Source organism: Oncorhynchus kisutch, linkage group LG20 (assembly GCF_002021735.2).
Source record: "Oncorhynchus kisutch isolate 150728-3 linkage group LG20, Okis_V2, whole genome shotgun sequence".
NCBI classification, from domain to species: Eukaryota; Metazoa; Chordata; class Actinopteri; order Salmoniformes; family Salmonidae; genus Oncorhynchus; species Oncorhynchus kisutch.
Window position 1 is genome coordinate 39,328,423 of NC_034193.2, and position 22,644 is coordinate 39,351,066.

Sequence of the window (22,644 nt, forward strand, 5' to 3'; positions counted from 1 at the left end):
AAATAATGACACTAAAATTACGTTTTATTGCCGATAACTTAATCATTAATAATCTATCAAACTTGTACGGCAAACGTGTGCATCATCATATTCAGTTATTTCCAGTCGGGGTTTGTGAGCTGTGATTATTTATGCTGCTGCGAAATATGACAACAACTCTCTGATTAAGGTAACTTTAAAACACATATTTGGAAATAACATTATATCCATTCTGTGGACACGTGGTCCTCGTGTTTCATCGGCAGTGAAGATGTTTGTTGTAGCTAATCTCACTATAGTAGCCAATCAAATAAAGCTAAACAACATTGCAGTTTCTTGGGAGTTGACATGACAGCAAGTATTTTAGCTAGCTAACGTTGTTACCTAATGCTTTCTTAAATAGCACTGTCAAAGTACAGCAAGTGAGTACAGAAGGCTTTACCTGTTCATTCTTTTTCATTGCACATATATAGGTATACTTAAACCCAACGTTATAGATTCAGTGAGTTCAATGAGAGTCCCTGGCCAGACACAACCCACCACCATGGACGAGTGCCTTCCATCAGACGCAGTGGGCAGACGTGTGGCTTGTGACGGGGAGCGTGGCACGGTGCGGTTTGTTGGCACTGTACCACCAACTGCGGGTAAGCTAACTAGCTTACAGACGGCTTAGGATATCGATATAATAGGCAAAATAACATACGCGTTATCCACAATGTGTGTGTGGCAGCACCGTTTGAGAGAAATGCACAATTATTCTTGGTCATGCACTATAACCAAGTACTTATTCAATGCCTGACTTACCAAGTCCTCTGTGCTTAGAGTTGTGGCTTGGTGTGGAGTGGGACAACCCTGATCGAGGCAAGCACAATGGAAGCCATGAAGGTGTCCACTACGTCACGTGCAGGTAAAATAAACCATATCTAGTATCTCCATGATGGTAGCATGACATAGGTGTCATCCTAATTACTGTTAACCCATATGTAAAATCTTCTGTAATTTTTTCAGCTGCGTGATTAATTTCTGTGCTCATTCGTGTTAGAAATTGAAATTCTGGCAAAAATGAAGTCTCCACCCTCAAAAAAGGAAACAGGAAACAGACTTTTCGTTTGGAACGTGGCCGTTATGTGTTTTTGCTGCTCTCAGACCAAGATTCTCTCCCCCTCCACCCCACCTAAGGCACCCGAAGGGAGGCTCTTTCGTCCGGCCCAAGAAAGCCAGCTTCGGGGTGGACTACCTGACGGCCATCAGGCGGCGTTACGAGATGGAGGTCCAGCAGGTCTTGGGAGAGGAGATCCAGATCTCCATGAGGACGGTGGAGATGGTGGGCTTCGGGGCCATCTCGGAGAAACAGAAGTAAGGGGACAACAAGGCTTTGGAGCCTGAGAGTGAGAGGGTATTTTTTTAGGCTTAATCTGATTTAGGGAATCTGTCCCAAAGTGGGCTTGTTTGTACAGTCAACTTCGTATGTACTGTTTGTAATACTTAAGGAATATTGTTAAAGCATGCCACCTATACCAGAGGATGCCAGTATCAGGTCCCAAAAAGAGGTTTCTAACCTAAAGGCTATTCCCTGGTTAAATAAATACATTTTAAGTTAAGAATGTTATAAAAAGTAGGCTAATGCACTTTAATTGTGACTGTTGAACTGCACCACTCTCCAACAGATTTGCACTTCTGATGTGCAGTCATCTGTACTTATTCAGTGAAAAGCGTTGTTATCATCTGTGCTTCTCCACGGGGTGGAAAACCTCACTGATGTTGCACTGAGGTTGCGTGAGGTTTCCAGCCCGGGCCCTGCAAACGAAATCCAAAACACCACTCCCCGTATCCTTTCATTTCGTAGCTTTTAATTAGTTAACAAGTGCCCATGTAAAAAAAAATGCAACAATAATTTTTGCTAATTTACATTTATTTTTAAACCCATTTTTCTCCCAAATTTTGTGGTATCCAATTGTCTCATCGCTGCAACTCCCGTACGGACTCGGGAGAGGCGAAGGTCGAGAGCCAAGCGTCCTCTGAAACACAACCCAGCCAAGCTGCGCTGCTTCTTAACACAATGCCCACTTAACCCAGAAGCTAGCCACACAGACGTGTTGGAGGAAACACCATACACCTGGCGACCCCGTCAGCGTGCAAGCGCCCGGCCCTCCACTGGAATCGCTAGAGCGCAATGGGACAAGGACATCTCTGCCGGCCAAACGCTCCCCTAACCCGGACAACGCTAGGCCAATTGTGCGCCGCCCCATGGGTCTCCCGGTCGCGGCCTGCTGTGACAGAGCCAGGATCTCTAGTGGCACTGCTAGCAACTGCGATGCAGTGCCTTAGACCGCTGCGCCACTCGGGAGGCCACAGAATGTTAATGTTAATAATACTTGAGTGCACTTCTCTGACCTGGACTTACTGTGATATGTTGCTACATTACACCATGTTTGTGTCCCAAATGGCACCCCTTTTCCCGATATAGTGCGCTACTTTTGACTAGGGCTCTGATCAAAAGTAGTGCACTTTAGTGAATGTGTGTGTTATTTGGGATACAGCCCAAATGTCCTGTTAGTAAATGTATGGTCCACTCACCCAATTGAATTAGCTTGGGGGAAGCATTGATTGGACATTTACCTGATGGTGCGCTACTACTGCATCCTTAATGGTCACTGTCAGACGTGCTGATGTTGGACCTGTGTGGGAACCTCCTGTGCTGCTGGGACGACGTGATGGCCGTCACGGAGCAGATGGAGGAACTCAAAGAGCTTCAGCTCAGGTAGATCACACTGAATAATGGTGTGTGTTTTTGTGCCCGACTTTTCTCAAACTCTGATCCTCTCACTGACATGTCTCTCTCTCGTCCTCTGTCCCCTCAGCCACAACAGACTGCATGTGCCCTCCAACCCTACGGTGCGACCTCGGGCCTTCCCCTGCCTCAGGGTCCTCTCCCTCACCAACTGTGCCCTCACGTGGCTTCAGGTGACAGCCACCACCCTGTACCCTTCCCTTAGGCATTATGGGTCTCTTTCTCAATGCATATTTCCTCAATTCCTTGTATCCTCTATGCTTACATCCTCAAAACCCATTGGAGAAGAAGGCTGGAGGGAAAGAACCTTGGACATTATCCACCTATATTGTTGAGAAGGAGGCAAGGAGATAGGATGTGAGGATTGATGAAAGATTCATTCAGATCAATCCCATCTGAAGAAAATACAATTTTGCAGGCTGATTTTATTTTGAAAGGTGTTTTTATACCAGTTAATACAGTAATAGATAATTAAGTTGCAGTGCACGATATGTTAATTAACGAGCTGGTGCAAACCTGTGAAGGCCTAATGAAATTAGAAAAACTTCTCTATGCTGTCTCTTTACATTTATCCCCTCTCCCTTTGGTGTTGGTCTGTTAGCTGCTTGAGTGCGCCCCCATGTGGCCACTGCTGGAAGAGCTCTACGTCTCTGAGAATGACATCACTGAACTGCAGAGGTAAAGGTTTTAGCCGTTTTGGGTCTCCCTTCTAATTTATTTTTGATTTTTTTTTCTAAAATAACATATAGAACTGACTTGTATTTCCGCCTCTTTCGCGCAGGCCAAACAATGTCTTATACAGTCCTTGGCAGTTTTGGATCTCTCAACAAACCCTTTGGTTGATGGAACCGTACTGAGTATTGCCAAACTGCCGAGGTAAGAACGAGCATAACCCTACCAACACAGACACTTGTCTACGTCTTATGACAAATGACACAGCTCTGTCGTTAGCTTCGACTTGTGCATTGACAGTTCTTGGGAGTACTTTACTTTCATGAGCAATAATCAACAAAACATTTTTTGGGGATACATACTATCCTAATAAATTAGTATTTCGTTATTTGCTTTTAACATTAGCATTTCAATGAATAAGCATTTATAACATTTATAATAACTTGTGTAGCATTTATCATGGAATTTACAATAAAGTGTAACCTTTTTACATCCATGATTTTCATGAATTTCAGACTGGAGAATCTAAATATGTCTAAGACTGGTTTGTCGACCTTGAGGTTTTGATGATGCACTGCCTGGTAAAGTTTACATCCACACTTTTTTTTTTCTCGTTATATTTTTGTGTGTTTGTTATTGGAAGTCAAGTTGAATTAACATATCAGTAGAGATATTTGATCAAGATGTCAGAGCATGCATATAGATATGTGTTTTGATGACCGGTATTTCACAATGTGTAAAACTGTAAGAGCGAAAGATCGTCATTGAGTATACTAGTATTTTTTTAATGTCTTCTGAAGGTTGCAAAACAGCTATGTTTCCTGCCCTGAAAATTCTCAGTCAATAGCAACAACATTTCAGAGGTGAGTAATGTCTGTGAGTGGAGATGAAACGGTATGAACATTTCATATCACGATTTGGACAAATTATCACGGTTATCAGTCTTATTATCACAGTATTGTTCAAATGTGCTGCAAATGTTCAAAAAGTACTGTTACACACACACTGAAATCATTTCACCAAGTTTTATATTAAAAACCAACAAACAACAAATAAAATTAGCAGCACTATGCACTTTGTGTACATAAGCATTAAAATAATAACATTAACATTAAAGATGGCACCATGTGGCCATGAGAAGTAAAAGTTTCCCTCGTGCAGGTTTAAATGAACACAACCTCAAGTAAGCAAATCAAATGTGCATATAAAAGCAACACAAATAAAGCAATGTGCATGTAAGAGCAATACAACCATATGTAAACAAATCCAATGTGCATGTAAGAGCAATACAACCATATGTAAACAAATCCAATGTGCATGTAAGAGCAATACAGCCATATGTAAACAAATCCAATGTGCATGTAAGAGCAATACAACCATATGTAAACAAATCCAATGTGCAGGTGTTGACATTAAAATAACAACACCAAATATGTAAACCAATCAAGTGAACAGCACTGATTGTATGTCTGTTCTCTCCTTCATACAGAAATAAGGTGCTGCTGGCCTAACATCCTGTATGTATGCATCTTTGCTCACTTGAGAATTAAATGTAAAAATGTCAGCATATTTACTTTCTCCGGTTAAAGTAGTGATCTGCGAGGGGAGACAATGTGCCCACTGGCACTGAACACTCTGATGACACGCTGGTTGCAGGGATGCACAAAAGCTTCCTGGCAAGCCTGTCAAGGTGAGACAGCTCTGATGCATGGCCCCTCCACCACACCAGTGGATCCTCTACTGCTGGAATGGGTGGCAGAGATGGGTAGACCTTGATCTCTTCTTTTACTCTGTCTTTTGGGATGGTCGGAATCTGACCCCCTTTACCTCATCAAGGCAACAGATAGGTGATCTTTCTCAGCAACCCAGCCAGGCCTTTCCCCTCCGATGCCACTTCAGGGGTGGAGGTGCTGCTGGTGCTTTGTGGTTCTTCCCTGACTTGTGCAGCTGCCAGCTTCAAGGCCTCCTGTACACAGCTGTCAGTGTCAACTTTTGCAGCCTCAGGCTCATCTAAAAAGCTAATTTTGAAGTGTGGGTCAACGAAACAAACCATGTGCATGACTCTCTCTTTGCCTTCTCTGTGTATCTGTTGTTAAACTTCTTCGGGATCGGTGTCCCTTCCACGGGACGGTTGAGCTAACGTAGGCTAATGCAATTAGCATGAGGTTGTAAGTAACAAGAACATTTCCCAGGACATAGACATATCTGATATTGGCAGTGTCTAATTTTGAACATGAAGTTATTAATAAACAAATTAGGCACATTTGGGCAGTCTTGATATAACATTTTAAACAGAAATACAGTGGTTCATTGGATCAGTCTAAAATGTTGCACATACACCCCTGCCATCTAGTGGCCAACATCTAAATTGCACCTGGGCTGGAATAATACATTATGGCCTTTCTCTTGCATTTTTTTTTTTTTACACAAAATAATGTTTTTTTTTTCCTTCTTTGTATTATCTTTTACCAGATCAATTGTGGTGATCTCCATTCTTTTCACATTTCCATAAACTTCAAAGTGATTCCTTTCAAATGGTACCAAGAATATGCATCTCCTTGCTTCCGGGCCTTAGCTACATGCAGTTAGACTTGGGTATGTCATTTTAGGCGAAAATTGAAAAAAAGGGGTTACTGTCTTCTCTCATTACCCTTTTCATCTCCTTTGTCAGGGATGGCTCCGTATCCTTTTCCACCAGAACATCATGGGTGATGTGGTCCAGGGCAGGCTTGATGGCTGACAGTGTCTCTGAGCAGTTGCTCCATGACGCATGCCGGTATCCTTGGTCATCAGATGTCATGTTCCTCTTTCACCAGCCAGTGTCGCACAGACTGGTTGCTGTTGGCTGAGGAAACGCTCAAGCATCTTGTGTGTAGATCCCCTTCGGGTCACCACATCATGGATCAGAGCCTTCTGTGGCATGTTGAGGGCAGCTTGCTTTTCTTTCAGTTCTCTCCTTCTCTTCCGGCTCCGTGAGAAGCCTTGGATGAGATGACAGCACTCCTTGACTGCTGTGTCAACTCTCTGAATTGTCAGAGCCTTTGAGATGACCAGGTTCAAATGATGGCCAAAGCACCCAAGCTACAGATCTGGGAACTCTTCAAAAGCCTTGATCATGCTGTTGCGTTGTCTCTGGTTATGCAGACCAGGTCTTGTTGATTCCCCCCCCCCCCCCCCCCCCCCCCCCCACTCTTCCAGCATATTCTCAAAAAACTCTCTGTGAGCCGAGTGATCTTGAACTGTGTTTCCAGGCAGTTTGATTCCAGTTGCCATTCTGGGGTGAGGTAATAGATAGTGAAGCTGATGTAGGGTTGAACCACCCCCTGCTTTCACTGGTCCAGAGGTCAGTAGTTGCAGCAAACCATGTGCCTTGAGCCACACTTTTTCCAACATCATGTACAGGTTTGGGATTTCAGTCTTGGAAAATAATATTCGTGATGGCACTTTGTAGTGAGGCACGGCAACCTTCATCAGCCTCAGAAAGCCAGGCCTCTCAACAATTTGAAATGGCATCATGTCCTTTGCAATGTAATATGAAAGGGCTGCAGTGAGGTCTTGGGCATTTTTTTGATGTGGATGCATAAGCAGCCTGCCTTTTTTAAATGCTTGCTTCAGTGTCTGTGTCACAACTGTAGATGAGGGACCAGTAGCATCACTGGGGTTTTGCCTGCTGCACGCCCACTCTGTAAACAAGGGAATAGCAAATGTAGTGTTATTATTACTACATTATAATTATTATTATAAACCCTCTCTCTCTCTCTCACTCACACACACACACACACACACAGTCTGTCTTCTGTGTTGCATTTGAGTATATGCAATGACCCCATGCACAATTGACATAAATACAAATGAGGCTTAAGAAGTCTGTGATAGTAATTTCAATGAGCCCAACAATTGACATAAATACAGTATTGTATATGAGTCTATAGTGTTTTTCCTGTTGGAACACTTTTACAACCAAGTCGACGACTGCCGGATTTTAAATGAACAAAATGTTGTTTGGGTGACTAAACTACATAACACAATGGACGAACACAATGGACGAATAGTGTGCAGACACACGACGCATACAGCAGCAGAATAACGTGTAGTGTTTTTCCAAGAGTAGGTAACACTGAAATCTTCGGTTTACATTATTTACATGCTATTAGCAAGTTAGACAGACAAACCATGACATTCTCCCCCATTCCAAAGTCGCCACATCATGCATTGAGCTAAACATTCATTTACCTTGCATTCGCTCTAAAGGGGTGGTGGTCACGAAGATGACTCAAGAGATTAAGCACTCTTGTAAAAAACCAAAATACGACCACACTTCAGAGCTCCGTCACTGCCTTCCGCCATGTTTTCACATACAACTAAACGTTGCATGCTGCGCCTGTGTCAGACTTGCTAACTTTGGTTGATGCTGGACAGTATTTACCGTGAGTTTTTCAAACCTCTGTAATCAAACACGGTTTTAATGATAATTAACATTAAAATGGTCATACTAACCATCGGGAATTTTACCGTGGTTTATCGTGAAACCTGGTAACCGTTTCATCCCGATCTGTGAGTAAGGTCTCTCTTCTAAGAGATTTTATTTTAATGAAATGTATCTCGATATATGAATGATGAATTACTAAACTAATTTCGTGAATGTCACTAACGTTAGTCTGCAAAAAGTTAATACTTGTTCTGTAAAGATAGATAGTAGGGGGATGAATAAAGTTTTCGCATATAACTCAATCCTTTATCTCCCCTCTCTAAACCCTACACATACACTCCCTTGTGCTTACACACAAACACACTGACACTGCAATACATACAACGATAAAAATCACACAAACACACACTCACTGACATGCACTCTTATAATCTCATTCACTCACTGACACACTCATTGACACACACACTCAGTGGTCTGTAATAAACGAGCTAGAGAATCTGCAGAGCCTGGTCCGGTTGTCATGCCGGCAGAACCCCCTGCTGAGCCGGGAGAGGAACCCCGGCACAGCCATGCAGCTGCTCATCGCCAGGGTGGGCCCGGCTGGAGGCCCTCAACAGGTGGACAGTGAGGCCCCGTCCTCCATTTAACGCTACCTGCCAAACCTGGGTGTGTTCATTAAGCTCCATTTTAATACACCCAGGTTTGAAAGATTGACACAGCTTACAGTTGATCCACACATGGCCGGCATGCAATTTATACTGGTGCATTAATGGTCAGCCAATGCGCGCAAGCGTGAAGTGATCGCTGTGGTAGATCCAGCTATACGCCTCCATCCCAAATGAATGGAAAAGATATACACCTAAGAAGACCAGGAAATTAGACAGTGCTTACTGTATCTTCATTCGATATTTGAGGTGTATAGTAGCTGGATCTACACATGTCATGGGACGTGGTTTCATCTAGACATTGTGAAATGTACCTTTTAAAGCTATACATGTTTCCTTCTCGTATCTCCCCCTATGAATCCATCAGTGTTTGCGGATGCGCTTAATGAAATCCTCCATTCTCTTTCCCTGTTACCTGTAGGTCCTGCCTGAGGACAGGAGGGGGGCGGAGCTGGACTACTGCAAGATGTTCGGGCTAGAGTGGCTGGCATCTGGGGGACACCGAGACCCCCAGCAGAACCGCCCCAGTGCTGAATTCACCGCACAGCACCCCCGCTATCAGAGTCTCATACAGAGTGAGTCACGAGTGGTACATTCCTCCTGAGGTTTCCCGGCCCTCTGCTGCAACACCCTATTTCAGACGGAGAAGTGGTACAGCCCATCCTATATCTACTCCACTATAGGCATTTCTGAAGAAAAAAACATTTCATGTCTTGTTATCTGCCATACTGCTACCCATATCGCAAGAAAGAAGTAATAACAACGCAACCCATGTCACTATGCCGTCACTCTTACGAAGAGATAATGGCCATCCTAATTCCCGCCCTGTATCATGAGTTCAATGAATTCACAGAGGCTCGATATCTTTTGTTTTTTAGAATACGGAGCTCCAGAAGACAGCGAACTGAAGAAGCATCTCTTAAGTGATTCCTCCTCACTTCTCTTAAGCCTACTTTCTACAGTATGCAAGGCAAGAACGCAATTAGCTATGCAATTAGCAATCCTATATAGTTGCGTCAAGTTACACATTCCGGGGCTGCACACATTTGCGTAAAGCAGTGTTTCTTAATCCTGGTCCTGGGATTTTTGCCCTAGCACTACACACATGATTCCACTAATTAACTTATTATCAAACATTTAATAAGTGTAATCAGCTGTCTAGGGCAAACACTAAAATGTGTCCCCCAAGACCAGGATTATGAAGTGGTTATGGAATGAATTTGATTTGATAATAACCTGTAATGTGCTGTGACCCAATAAACACATAAATATTTAGTCAGGAGACGAGTCAGAGTATCAAAATTGCATTCGTTCGTAAGAATAATATAGAATTTCATACTCCGACTTTCATACTGCCATTTCTGACTGCTTTGAAATAACAATATGTAAGGAGGTCGTGACCCCGATCTCCAATAAAACATTTTTTTTAAAGACTTCACAATACTGAACCAAGCTGTACTGAGCTGGCCTGGTTACTCGTCGCCAGCGTAGTTACTGAAACGCACAATGTGAAAAGAAAATGTCAGAGCCAGCACAGTTTGGTTCCGTTCAGCAAGATAGTGGGAAAAGGATATATATACCTGTGCCAAAGGTCTTTTTTCTTTTCATTGAGGTACTGAAAATGAAAGAAAATCTAGTTAACATCCTCGATACCTGTGTCGAATTACAGTAAGAGATACTTTACTAAGCAATAGGAAACGTGTTGGACATTTTTTAACAGTGTGTTTTGGGCTCTACCTCCAGCCTTTGGGTTGTCTACACTTGTTAGGCAATGTTTTGGGCAGCATGCACACTGCATAAAGTTGTCTGCTGTTGACTGTAGACCCACGTGGAAATGGCACGCCAAATTATGAAGTTCTGTTTGGATAAATAGTTGCACTTATCAACTGCTTTTATACTCTTCAATCTCTTTGTGCCAATGGGCGATCATGCATGTAAGATCTTAATGAGATGGTACCATCTGTGTGTGACCTTCTGTGTAAGAGCAATTGAAGTGACGGTAACCTATTGTATTTTAATAAAACACTCTTTTGATATGTTTTAGATTCCATGATCGTTCAGAAAGTGAAGGGGCTGCTCTACAGACTGCTAAAGATACCGGGTGCTGAGTTGAAACTCTCCTACACCAGCTCAAAGGTAAAGAGGTTTTCTCTCAACAGCAACTGCCCTATACTACCTCAAAGGTAAAGGGTTCTAGTCTAGTTTTATTTCTATGTTGGTGTTAACCATACTCGCCACTCATATGTGAATCTGTTTAATAGACCAATGGTACAGTATCACTTTCATAGCAGTGGAAGGGACTCCCTAAAACGGCATTTGTCTTTCCTCAGATGGAGGGCAAAGAGATTGAGATCGACAACGACCTGAAACCGCTGCAGTTCTACTCCATCGAAGACGGAGACGAGGTCCTTGTCCGCTGGTTGTGATCAGGAAAGGTCCGGATTGGTTGCCTGATGACTCAAACTGAATTCTTCCTCTTCCGTGGCATAATGTTTGGCCGGAGCAAGGAGTTTGGGTAGCCAGGCAACCGGATTGGAAGTTTAAGCGATATTCCGAAATCCATGAGATAAATGTACAGCACTAAAACTTGGACGAAAACACAGCGCAATATCTATTCAGCCAGGGGAGACCAATCGATGTAGGAGAAGGAAACACTTGGGTTGTGTTCATTTGGCATGGATCGAAAGAGAACTGTTCAAAATGAAGTGAAACAGGAAGAGAACATCTGAACTTGTCCAAAAAGAGACCCTAGTGTCATGTGCCCCTTAGAACACAACCCAAGTGTGCACTATGTGAACAATTTGTGTATTTGTATTTATTAGGATCGTATCAACAGCTTACATCATAAATAAAACAATCATGTAATAAACTATTGCAAAATTACTCTTATTACTCTCATTCAATGAGGTACCGGGCAAATGAGAACTAAGCCCATGAGGGGTGAAGTTTCCCATCCCTGAGCTATGATACCTTTCATAGCTTGGCCTTGAGTTAGCAGCAGTTAAGTTATCATCAGCTGGTGTCAAATTAACCTACAACTTTCCAGCAAATACATCTCTGAATATGTGGCTATGATCCTACACTAGGGCTGACTCCAATTTAGTCGATTGTTTGGTCGATAGGCTGTTGGTCGACCAAGATGGGTTCCTTCCCCCCCCCCCCCCATGCTTCATGAGACACCTGCATGATTCGCGCCCGTCTCAGTGGACTAATCCATTGAGGAGGCCACAGGGATGCCACGGTCCAAGAAGAAAGGGAGTGTGGCTGAGATGCACAAAGCACATCTCTGTCTAGAATGCACTCTCTCCAACCATTTTGTGCGCGTTCATTGTTTCATAACTTCATTGTGTGAATTGTTTTCCCTTTGATGTTAGTGTATCAATTCCCCATTACATATCACCAGTAGTAGCCTACATTTACCATTAATTCCCATCATATCTGATCTACAATGTTTCTTTAGTTACTGTAATTTCTGCTGCATTCAATATATGATTTTTTTAAATGTTTACCGTTCTCTATCAGAGTGGACACATTGTTTGCAGACCTCAACCTATACTACACTTGTAAGAAACACGTTTTGGTTGATTTAATTCCATATATGACTTTTGTCAATTTTATTGTCTTTTGTTTGGAGTGCTCCTGTCAATGTTAAGGACGCGCACCTGATTACGCATATACAAGTAAGCCCACTAAAATAAAAAAGGTTCCTGGAGGCACCTTTTAGGGGTTCCTCAGATTGCCACACCGGTAGAACCCCTAAAGCTGCTTCCAGGAACCTTTTTTAAACAGGTTCCTCAAATAACCTTATGTCCCATGTATTCTATTATTAATAATAATACAAATAACATTAAGTGGCAAACTTGTAAAGTCACAAATACATTTTATTGACTTTAAAAGTCACAGAAATATCACTTGCAGACATCACAGGAATCTCTGATCTCCCCTATCTCGCACTACAGCAAAAGGTTTGCCATTCATACAATATTTGTTGATCATTTATCCCCTCATCAATTCCCAGAAGATGTCTGAATGAACAGCATTGTTCTTTTCACTGATGCTGCATACTCAATATTAGAAGGGACATGCATCCCCATGGAGATGTCTTCCGGCTCTTCAGTGAGTAGCTCCTCTCCATCCAGGAAGAGTTGGATGTGGCTCTCATCCGCAAAGGGTTTTCCCCTCGATTCTCATGGTAGATGATGGGAACTTTACACACTGTAGGAAGTATTTTTTTATTTTTATGTAAGTTACTGAAGTCATATTTCAAACAATAAGTTAATTGAGCACAGCATACCTTACACAGTACAACTAACTTGGCATTTATTTATTTGTCTGCTGGGAAATACATACCTGGACTGAGATGTACAGCCCACTTGGATTTTCTTTGAAGAGGTAGGGGAGGAGCAAAATGGCTGCATTGACCTTCACACCTTCAATTGGAGGGTGTTTAATAAAACATCTGGATTAGAATCAATAGAATTAGAACGGCTGCGTACTGTTAAGGGTACGTTTCACATGCAGTAAGAGTGGAGAGAAAACCTTTGTGAGCCTCCTCCGTGTGTGAGAGAAGTGCCGTCTTGTAGAGATTCAGCAACTCCACGGCCACACCCCTCTCCGTTTCTGCAATGACTTTTGTCGGCCATTGTGCCGAATCCTGACAGAACGTTCCTGTCCACATCCGTACTGAAAGTCAGTTTGTTTATAATGCGTCATCAATGTATCTCGGATTCAGATTACAGTACTTGGCTATGCTACATTAGCTGTGCTTTGTACCATTTATTTCTATTAGACTTTACAATGGCTGACAAATGGAGTGCCGGGTACTGTTTTAAGATGTCCTTGGTGCCTTTGTTGTTTCATATAAAAGTTTCAGTTTTCAGTCCTTTTCATTTTGTCTTGTAGAGAACATATGTTTGTTATTTTTTTGGGCACTCCTGCATCTTTTCAACGTGTAACTTCCGACGTGAAGGAATCCTATCCGGTCTCGATATGAAACAAATCTAATATAAAATATTGATACATGCAATATCAAACGCAAAGTTCGCATTCACAAAGCATCTGAGTTCTGATCTAGGATCAGGTTCCCCCACCATTACAAAATTATTTATGATCTTTAAAAAAAAAACGATCTGGGATCAGCGGTTCGACTGAATATGGGCCATTCTTTGTATGCAGATACCTTGGCTATTTTGGTCGGGGCTTCATTTTCAGTGTCCTCTGGACTTTTTTCCCCCCCCCTTGCCTCTTTTTCCCCCTTGCCTCTCCAAACTTCTTCTGCATTTCCTGTACTTGTGCAACGTGAGCAAGTGGCTGTCTTTCTTTTTTGAATTTATTCTTTATCAGGCCATGCCATGACTCCTTAACAAATGTCATGTGGGGAGGAGAAATGTCACGACGGATTATTTCGACGGAGGTCAGAAGAGCAGGCTTGAGATGGTCTTGTTAAGCTGCTGGAAATGTGATGGAATAGCAATGTGACAAGAAAAATTATCCGAGCCAGCACATTATGGTCTGGCTTGGCACAATGATGTAAAAAGGTTATTGGTGTGTGAATTAACGTGAGTAGGACATTTGAGGAATTCTTACATATCCCTTCCCTTTGTGGTCTCTCAACAAGGGGTACTTTTGAATGAGCGCTGTGCACACATCCATGTATTGCCGGGTAGTGGAGTACCTAAAGCAAAAGAGAAAATACAAGATTACATTTAGACTAACAATTCTGTTTGTAATACAAATGACATTGATGGAAGGCGTTGATTGTCATCATGTAAAAGTTGAGTGTGCTATGCGATCAGCTGCAGTGATTATGACAAGACAGTATGGAGGAGAGTATGGAGGACAGAGACAGTGCTCAGGATGATACACACACAAGCATTATGACTCATAACCGAGGAATGTATGTCATTAACATTAAGCTAAGATCAGGTAACTACATAACTATACTCACCAAGTGTAAGTACATATGAAGTCGAACAACACCTGCACAATCTGAGACCTCCACTTTGAGCGCACAGTAGGGCGATGAGATCGTCACATTTTTGGAAAAGTTTTTATTATAATTCGAAGTCGAAACAAATGGTCAGACTCTTTGGCTGATTGATGTCCTGTTGCTGTGACATTTTGCTGGACAGACGCTGGCTCATTTTGCTGGACAGATGCTGGCTCATTTTGCTGGACAGATGCTGGCTCATTTTGCTGGACAGACGCTGGCTCATTTTGCTGGACAGATGCTGGCTCATTTTGCTGGACAGACGCTGGCTCATTTTGCTGGACAGATGCTGGCTCATTTTGATGGACAGACGCTGGCTCATTTTGTTGGACAGACGCTGGCTCATTTTGCTGGACAGATGCTGGCTCATTTTGCTGGACAGATGCTGGCTCATTTTGCTGGACTGTTTGCTGCAGCTGTGAACTAATTACTTTTTTTGTGCTTTCAGGCTCAGAAAAAAGGTGCAGAGAATTGGAATAGAATCAATGTGATAAAATGATTATTATTTATGGTTGCAGTGACACATCCACATCCTGAGCGGAAACCAGATTGCATAACCGAGAGAATACTATAGACATCAAGAAAGCCAGTCAGTTGATTATTGACAAGTTTTTCCAACACTTTTGATAAACAGAGCAAAATATAAATAGGCCTATAACAGTTAAGACCAGCTTGATCTCCCCCTTGAAATAAAGTACGAACCGTGGCAGCCTTCCAAGCAATGGGAACCTCCCCAGAGAGGAGAGACAGGTTAAAAAGGTTGGATTGGTGATGATAGGGGAAGCAACCTTAAAGAAGAAAGGGTCATACATTGACTAACCTATTTGATCCTTTTTTGATTCTCCATTCATTTTGTGAATTTGATTTGAACTTTGATTATTGGGACGAGTTGCTCCACCATTCTTTGGTCCAATGACAATCTCTCTATATCAATTTGGTGTTCTGTGGGGGAAAAAAATATACAAAAGAATGTCAGTGTTCTGGTCAGGGCATATCACAATAGGAAAAGCATATGAAAATGTGAAAACAAAAGCGTGTTGTGCTATATAAGTTAGTCAATGAATTTGAACTAACTGCAATCCAGTGGCAGAGTGGAATGGACACTCTTCCCTCTGTGTCCCTGTATCCATCTAAGCCAATGGAAATCTATCTCCTCACCGGGCCTTATAGCAATCCATTGTTGACTGTGTCGAACCATGTATGTGTGGGGATGGCTGTTGAAACTGTCTGGTAGTAGTACTTTACCACACAAGCACCAAGGAAACTGTATATTCCACACACTTCCATGAACACAGGAATCACTTCTGAAGGGACTGTGTTGATGATCAGATAGTCTCTTGCATTGTATTGCATGTTGTTCACTGCAATGGACTTTGTCTTGGTGATACATTTTGCTCTGACGGCTTCTCTGAACTTAATAGTGCACGGCAAAGTTTAGAAGTGCATGCAATGGGACGTCTCTTCTGTCCTCACAGTGTGCTGTTGTGTTGCCAAGGCAGTTGTTGTTGGTTTGCTCCAGAAGATAGATATCCCAAGCACTGCCATTTTGTATTAGACTAAATCATTTGGGGGGGACGGGGGGGACTGAAGTGTACATTTTTCTGATGCACTTCCGGATAGATGCCCATTCTTCCTTAGGACATCTAATTTGGCATAAAACCAGTTCTCAATCTCATAGTTGACCTGAGCAAGAGAAATTTGCCCCTCTTGAACCAGTTGTTGCAGCACTCGTCTGAGCACTGTGGGTGACCTAGACAACTACAAGTACCATCAGGCTGTGGAAGAAAATCCAGACAATGCATTGATGTATGGCATCAAAAAAGCCTTTTGCTTCTCTCAGCTGAATCATGTGCCATCTCCAATTACACCAGACATCATCATGACCTTCATTGGGGCATCATCAAATCAGTTCAGTCAATATGGAATATTTCAAGGACTTTCAAAGTTTCCCCCAGTGCAGTTGCAAAAACCATCAAGCGCTATGATGAAATTGGCTTTCATGAGGACCGCCACAGGAAAGGAAGATCCAGAGTTACCCCTGCTGCAGAGGATAAGTTCATTAGAGTTACCAGCTTCAGACATTGCAGCCCATTTGGGCAGCCCATTTGACCATGAAGGCCTGATTCACACAGTCTCCTCTGAACAGTTGATGTTGAGATGTGTCTCTTACTTGAACTCTGTGAAGCATTTTGAGGTGTGTCTCTTACTTGAACTCTGTGGAGCATTTAAATAAATGCTTCACAGAGTTCAAGTAGGAGACACATCTCAACATCAACTGTTAAGAGGAGACTGTGGGAATAAGGCCTTCATGGTCGAATTGCTGCAAATAAACCACTACTAAAGGACACCAATAAGATGAAGATACCTGCATGGGCCAAGAAACACGAGCAATGGTCATTCGACCGGTTCCAACCGCCATGTCTTTGTGATACGCAGAGTAGGTGAACTGACAATTTCGGAATATATGTGAAGCATGGAGAAGGAGGTGTGATGGTGTGGGGTTGCTTTGCTGGTGACACTGTCAGTGATTTATTTAGAATTCAAGGCACACTTAACCAGCATGGCTAACACAGTATTCTGCAGCGATACGCCATCCCATCTGGTTTGTGCTTAGTGGCACTATTGTTTGTTTTTCAACAGGACAGTGACCCAACACACCTCCAGGCCGTGTAAGGGCTATTTGAGCAATAGGGAGAGTGATGGAGGGCTGCAACAGATAACCTGGCCTCCACAATCACCAGACCTCAACCCAATTGAGATGGTTTGGGATGAGTCGGACCGCAGAGTGAAGGAAAAGCTGCATATGCTCAGCATATGTGGGAACTCTTTCAAGACAGTTGGGAAAATCATTACAGGTGAAGCTGGTTGAGAGAATGCCAAGAGTGTGCACAGCTGTCATTAAGGCAAAGGGTGACTACTTTGCAGAATCTAAAATCTACAATATATTTAGATTTTTGAAAAACGTTTTAGGTTACTAATAGATTCCATATGAGTTATTTCATAGTTGTCATGTCTTCACTATCATTCTACAATGTATAAAATAGTAAAAATAAAGAAAAACCCTTGAATGAGTAGGTGTGTCCAAACTTTTGACTGGTACTGTATATTCAGCAAATCCCCTTATTGTTTGGGATACTTTTAAATGTAGCTTCAGAGGTCATTCAATTCAATATTAATCAGTAAAGAAAAAGCCGTTTCTGTCCAAAGAGACAAGACTAACAAGGGAAATACTGGAAATAACAGTACAGGTAGAACTAGAGGAATTTATTCAAGAACGATCTAATGTTTTTCAATTTCAGCCCCCAGAAAAGATACAACAACTACATTACAGCAAATATTATGGTTGAACTCAAATGTGCTGGTTGATAAAATACCTGTATTTATACAAATATGTATTTTGTTTTTAAATTATATGTTAAATTGGAATGGTAGAGTTATATCTTTCATGGCGCTATCGGATTTGTATGGGAAGGTCTGCTCAATTCAAGATTACAACCAATTGATTACAGCATTACCTCAAAAATGGAGGAGGCAGGTGGCAGCGGGAGGAGGTAGGGAACTGGTCTGTCTGCCCAATATAAAGGATCAAAACTGGCAAAGGAACAAAAATAGCATAAATATGAAAGCATAACAGTTTCATTTGAAGACCAGGATGTTGACTGCTGTGTCATACAGATTGCAAAATAGCTGGGAAGAGATTTGATGCACCAATTCCATGGCACAGGGTGTATGAGTTGATATATAAAACTACATAAGATTCAAGACTATTTGGGGCATAAAAACATTGCAGCTCTCTGCAGATTTTGTTGTGAGGACACAGAATCAATAGACAATTTGTTCTGGTATTGCCCTCAGGTAGCCTGTCTCTAGTCTCAGCTTCAGGAATGGCTGAAAAAGCATGACATTCATTTAAAATTTAAAAAAGATCATTGTTGGGAGATTTGGAGAGACCTGGTCAGTCAATGGATGTTTTGGTTGGGTTGGATACTATGATGCTCCAAATGGGGTTCTTCTTTCATGTCAAAACAAATTGGCCTGTTAGGCTCTTTCTTTATTGAGAACTCTATTTGGACAGTAATAAAGGCTTCGTGATACAGTACAGTAATTTATCTGGTGTGACCGTCATTTGCATCATGTCATGCAGCACGACACATCTCCTTCGCATCGAGTTGATCAGACTGTTGATTGTGGCCTGTGGAATGTCCCACTCCTCTTCAATGGATGTGTGAAGTTGCTGGATATTGGCAAGAATTGGAACACGCTGCCGTAAACATCGATCCAGAGCATACCAAACATGCTCAATAGTTGACATGTCTGGTGAGTATGCTGGCCCTGAAAGAACTGGGAGATTTTCAGCTTCCAGGAGTTGTGTACAAATCCTTGTGAAATGGGGCTGTGCATTATCATGCTGAAACAGGAGGTGATGGCGGCAGAGTGGCACGACAATGGCCTCAGGTACTCGTCAAGGTATCTCTGTGCATTCAAGTTGCCTTGGATAAAATGCAATTATGTTCGTTGTCCGTAGCTTATGCCGGCCCATACCATAACCCTACAACCACCATGGGGCCCTCGCCATGCACGCCATGCACGCTGTCTGCCATCTACCCGGGACAATTGGAACCCGGATTCATCCGTGAAGAGCACACTTCTTCAACATGCCAGTGGCCATCGAAGGTGAGCATTTGCCCACTGAAGTTGGTTACAGTATCAAACTGCAGTCAGGTCAAGACCCTGGCGAGGACGACGAGCACGCAGATTAACTTCCCTGAGATGGTTTCTGACAGTTTGTGCAGAAATTCTTCGGTTGTGCAAACCCATAATTTCATCAGCTGTCCAGGTGGCTGGTCTCAAACAATCCTGCGGCTTATAGTAGAGAAATGAACATTCAATTCTCTGGCAAAAGCTCTGGTGGAAATTCCTGGTCAGGATAACAATCTTATGCTCCCACAAAACTTGAGACATCTGTGGCATTGTGATGTGACAAAACTGCAAATTTTAGAGTAGCCTTTAGAGTAGCCAGCTCAAGGTGCACCTGTGTAATGATCATGCTGTTTAATAAGCTTATTGATATGCCACACCTGTCAGGTGGATATTCCATAATGATATTCAATAGGCTACATCTGTTGGTACAGACGATGAGAAATGATGACGTAATTTACTTTTGTACTGTTATCCAGCACCTAAAAAATGTGCACTACACCATGAATGGGAGGGGGATTGTAGTGTGTGTGTGTGTGTGTGTGTGAGTCCCATAAAATCCTCCCATTGTCCCGCATTTGGATATCTTAAATGTGGTCACTTAACTGCAATCAACCAATAGTATTAGTATTTCCTGTGCAGAGCCATGTTGTAAAAAAAAAAAAATGTCGACCCTGGTTATAGGCCTAATACGTAGAATTGCAGGAAATGAGCTTTAAAACAGTCAAATGTTCCTGGGAGAGGACCCCCAGTCCCCCTGTATAGGGGTTGTGCAAGGGGGCAATGAAATTCACTTATCATACCTCACTTCAATCACTCCAAAAGTTGGCAGCCCTGATTTTGGTAGCCTTGTGAAACCAGGCTGACCGCTGCACTCACGTTTCGTTAACCGTTCATGTGAGGTCAGCAGACCTGGGTCAAATACATGTTTATTTTCCTGACTACCCAAGGTGTGTTTGATGTCACTGACTCCAGTGTGCTGGGTAAGCAACATTGCCTAAACAAACACTGATGTTTGCAGAGAGATAAGAGCTGCCGGGAATTTTGGTTTAAATGATCGATCAGTAATAATAACACAACACACACGCTTACATATCAGCTAAATCGCAAAACTTTCCCCAGGTATTGGTGGGTAGGAATGCTCAATCTTCTGTAAGGTCCAAGATTACAATGATTTGATTACAGCATTACCTCAAAAATGGAGGAGGCAGGCGGCAGTGTGAGGAAGTGGGTAACGGGTCTGTCTGCCCAATATAAAGGATCAAAACTGGCAGAGGAACAAAAATAGCCAAATAGGAACGTATAACATTTTCATTTGAGAACCAGGATGTTGACAGCTGTGGCAAAATAACTGGGAAGAGATGTTTGATGTACCGATACCATGGCACAGGGTGTATGAGTTGATATATAGAAACAGGATTGTGTCGAAGCACGGATCTGGGGAAGGGTACCACAATTTCTGCAGCATTGAAGGTCTCCAAGAACACAGTTGGCTCCATCATTCTTAAATGGAAAAAGATTGGAACAGGAAGACTCTTCCTAGAGCTGGCTGCCCGGCTAAACTGAGTAATCTCTGTGGAGATGGGAGAACCTTCCAAAAGGACATCCATTTCTGCAGCATTCCACCAATCAGGCCTTTATGGTAGAGTGGCCAGACAGAAGCCACTCCTCAGTAAAAGGCACATGACAGCCTTTCAACAAAAAAAATGTTTTTGCTTTGTCATTATGCGGTATTGTGTGTAGATTGATGAGGAGAAAAAAAACAATTGAATCCATTTTAGAATAAGGCTGTAACGTAACAAAATGTGGAAAAGTCAAGGGGTCTGAAAACTTTCCGTATGCATTGTATGAATCCTATTGTTTTTCTCTTAAATATTATCATAGTTGAATGTCCAGTGTGCTGGCTGGATGAATTTTGCACTTGTGGAAATTCCCTTAGTTCACTTGTCTGCTAACCCAAGAGCACTTCAACATTTTGAGAGGAAAATACATATTTAAACCCCATGTTTGGTCCATAGTAAGGCTTCTACAGTAGCAGGATAGCTCCTTTGTATTGAATGTGTACTAAATAAAGGTACAGAATTGCTGTGTGAACGCTTTTGTTTGGATTTGTCTTTCAACATTTGGGAATTTATGTGGAAAATTGGCAACATGATTTTAGCTTTGTAGTGTTGTGTGTGTATTAATATACTCTTGAACTTTGTGTATTTAATAATAAAAATTCATAGTGGTGATCAAGTTTGGAATATCCTGACAAACCACTACAGCACCCTGCCTGCACCTCCTACTTTCTGAAACCAGGAGTCTTAACTACTGTACCTGCTTATTAACGCAGCTGTTCTAGAAAGCCAACAATTAGCCTTTTAAAGGTAATTTCCCCGGGGTTCACGGTAATTTGCATTCATGGAAATCGCTGTGGATGTTGGCTTAAGCTTCAGAGTAAATTTCCTTTAATACATGTTATCGGCTGCCTAGAGCAACTGTGCTATAGTGTGGCTTGGATAGAATCCCAGCCTTACACTTACTAGGCTAGTGGCCAATCCAAAAAGGGCTTTAGTTTTTGAGATACCTGAGGTAGAACAAAACACAACCATGTCTCTTATTTCTCACATTTATGAAGTAAAACACACCCTAAACTAAAGAAAGTGCTTCATAAGCTTTTTTAACCCAATATTGCAAGCTCTGAAATTGCTCAAATGTGGAATACAAGTAGTCAGTTGTCTGCCCTACATACACAAACAAACTGCATTAGGATGTCTTAAAGGGTTTTGGTAATGTAATGTACCTCTTTAAACACAGTACATTTGGCAGAAATATCAACTATGAAGTTTTATGACGAATGTAGGTTACTGTTTTTGTAGCTGATTAACTGACAAATTTGCTCTCATTCAGTACTATATGGTCCTGTTGTCTGACAAAAATACATACAGTTACACCTGTCTTTTAAGAATTATTTTTAGTATTTTCATCCAATTAGTAGTTACACAGTCTTGTAACTACAGACTCGGGATAGGTGAAGGCCGAGAGCTGTGCGTCCTCCAAAACACAACCCAGTCGAGCTACTTCTTGACACAACACCCACTTAACCCAGAAGCACCAATGTGTCGGAGGAAACACTGCACACCTGATGACCGCGTCAGCGTGCATTGCGCCCGGCCCGCCACAGGAGTCAATTGAGCGTGATGGGACAAGAACATCCTTGCCGGCCACACCCTTCCCTATTGCCTCAAATCCAATATCGCTGCCATAATACCATTTCATTCCAATTAAATCACGTGTAAATATCAATTTTGTACAACTCATAAAGACTGTTTTGTTGTTATAATTTTTTTAATCAAATATACTGAAAATTAAATAAATAAATATCCAATTTATAAATATCTCTTTCCGGGTAAGTCGCTAAGAGCTTTGCAAACCT

The 22,644-nt window shown here is 42.2% G+C and overlaps 1 long non-coding RNA gene and 1 pseudogene across 1 annotated transcript; one reads left to right on the plus strand and one right to left on the minus strand.

The window, feature by feature from the left end:
- The first annotated feature begins 62 nt into the window (after positions 1-62).
- On the plus strand, positions 63-11,428 carry LOC109865264 (tubulin-specific chaperone E-like; annotated as a pseudogene).
- Positions 11,429-12,382: 954 nt separating this feature from the next.
- Positions 12,383-13,563, minus strand: LOC116355498 (uncharacterized). Its single transcript, XR_004204517.1, has 3 exons — positions 13,079-13,563; positions 12,890-12,969; positions 12,383-12,754 (listed from the first exon to the last, which is right to left on the minus strand). It is a non-coding gene; the product is annotated as an uncharacterized LOC116355498 (long non-coding RNA).
- Between the last annotated feature and the right edge of the window lie 9,081 nt (positions 13,564-22,644).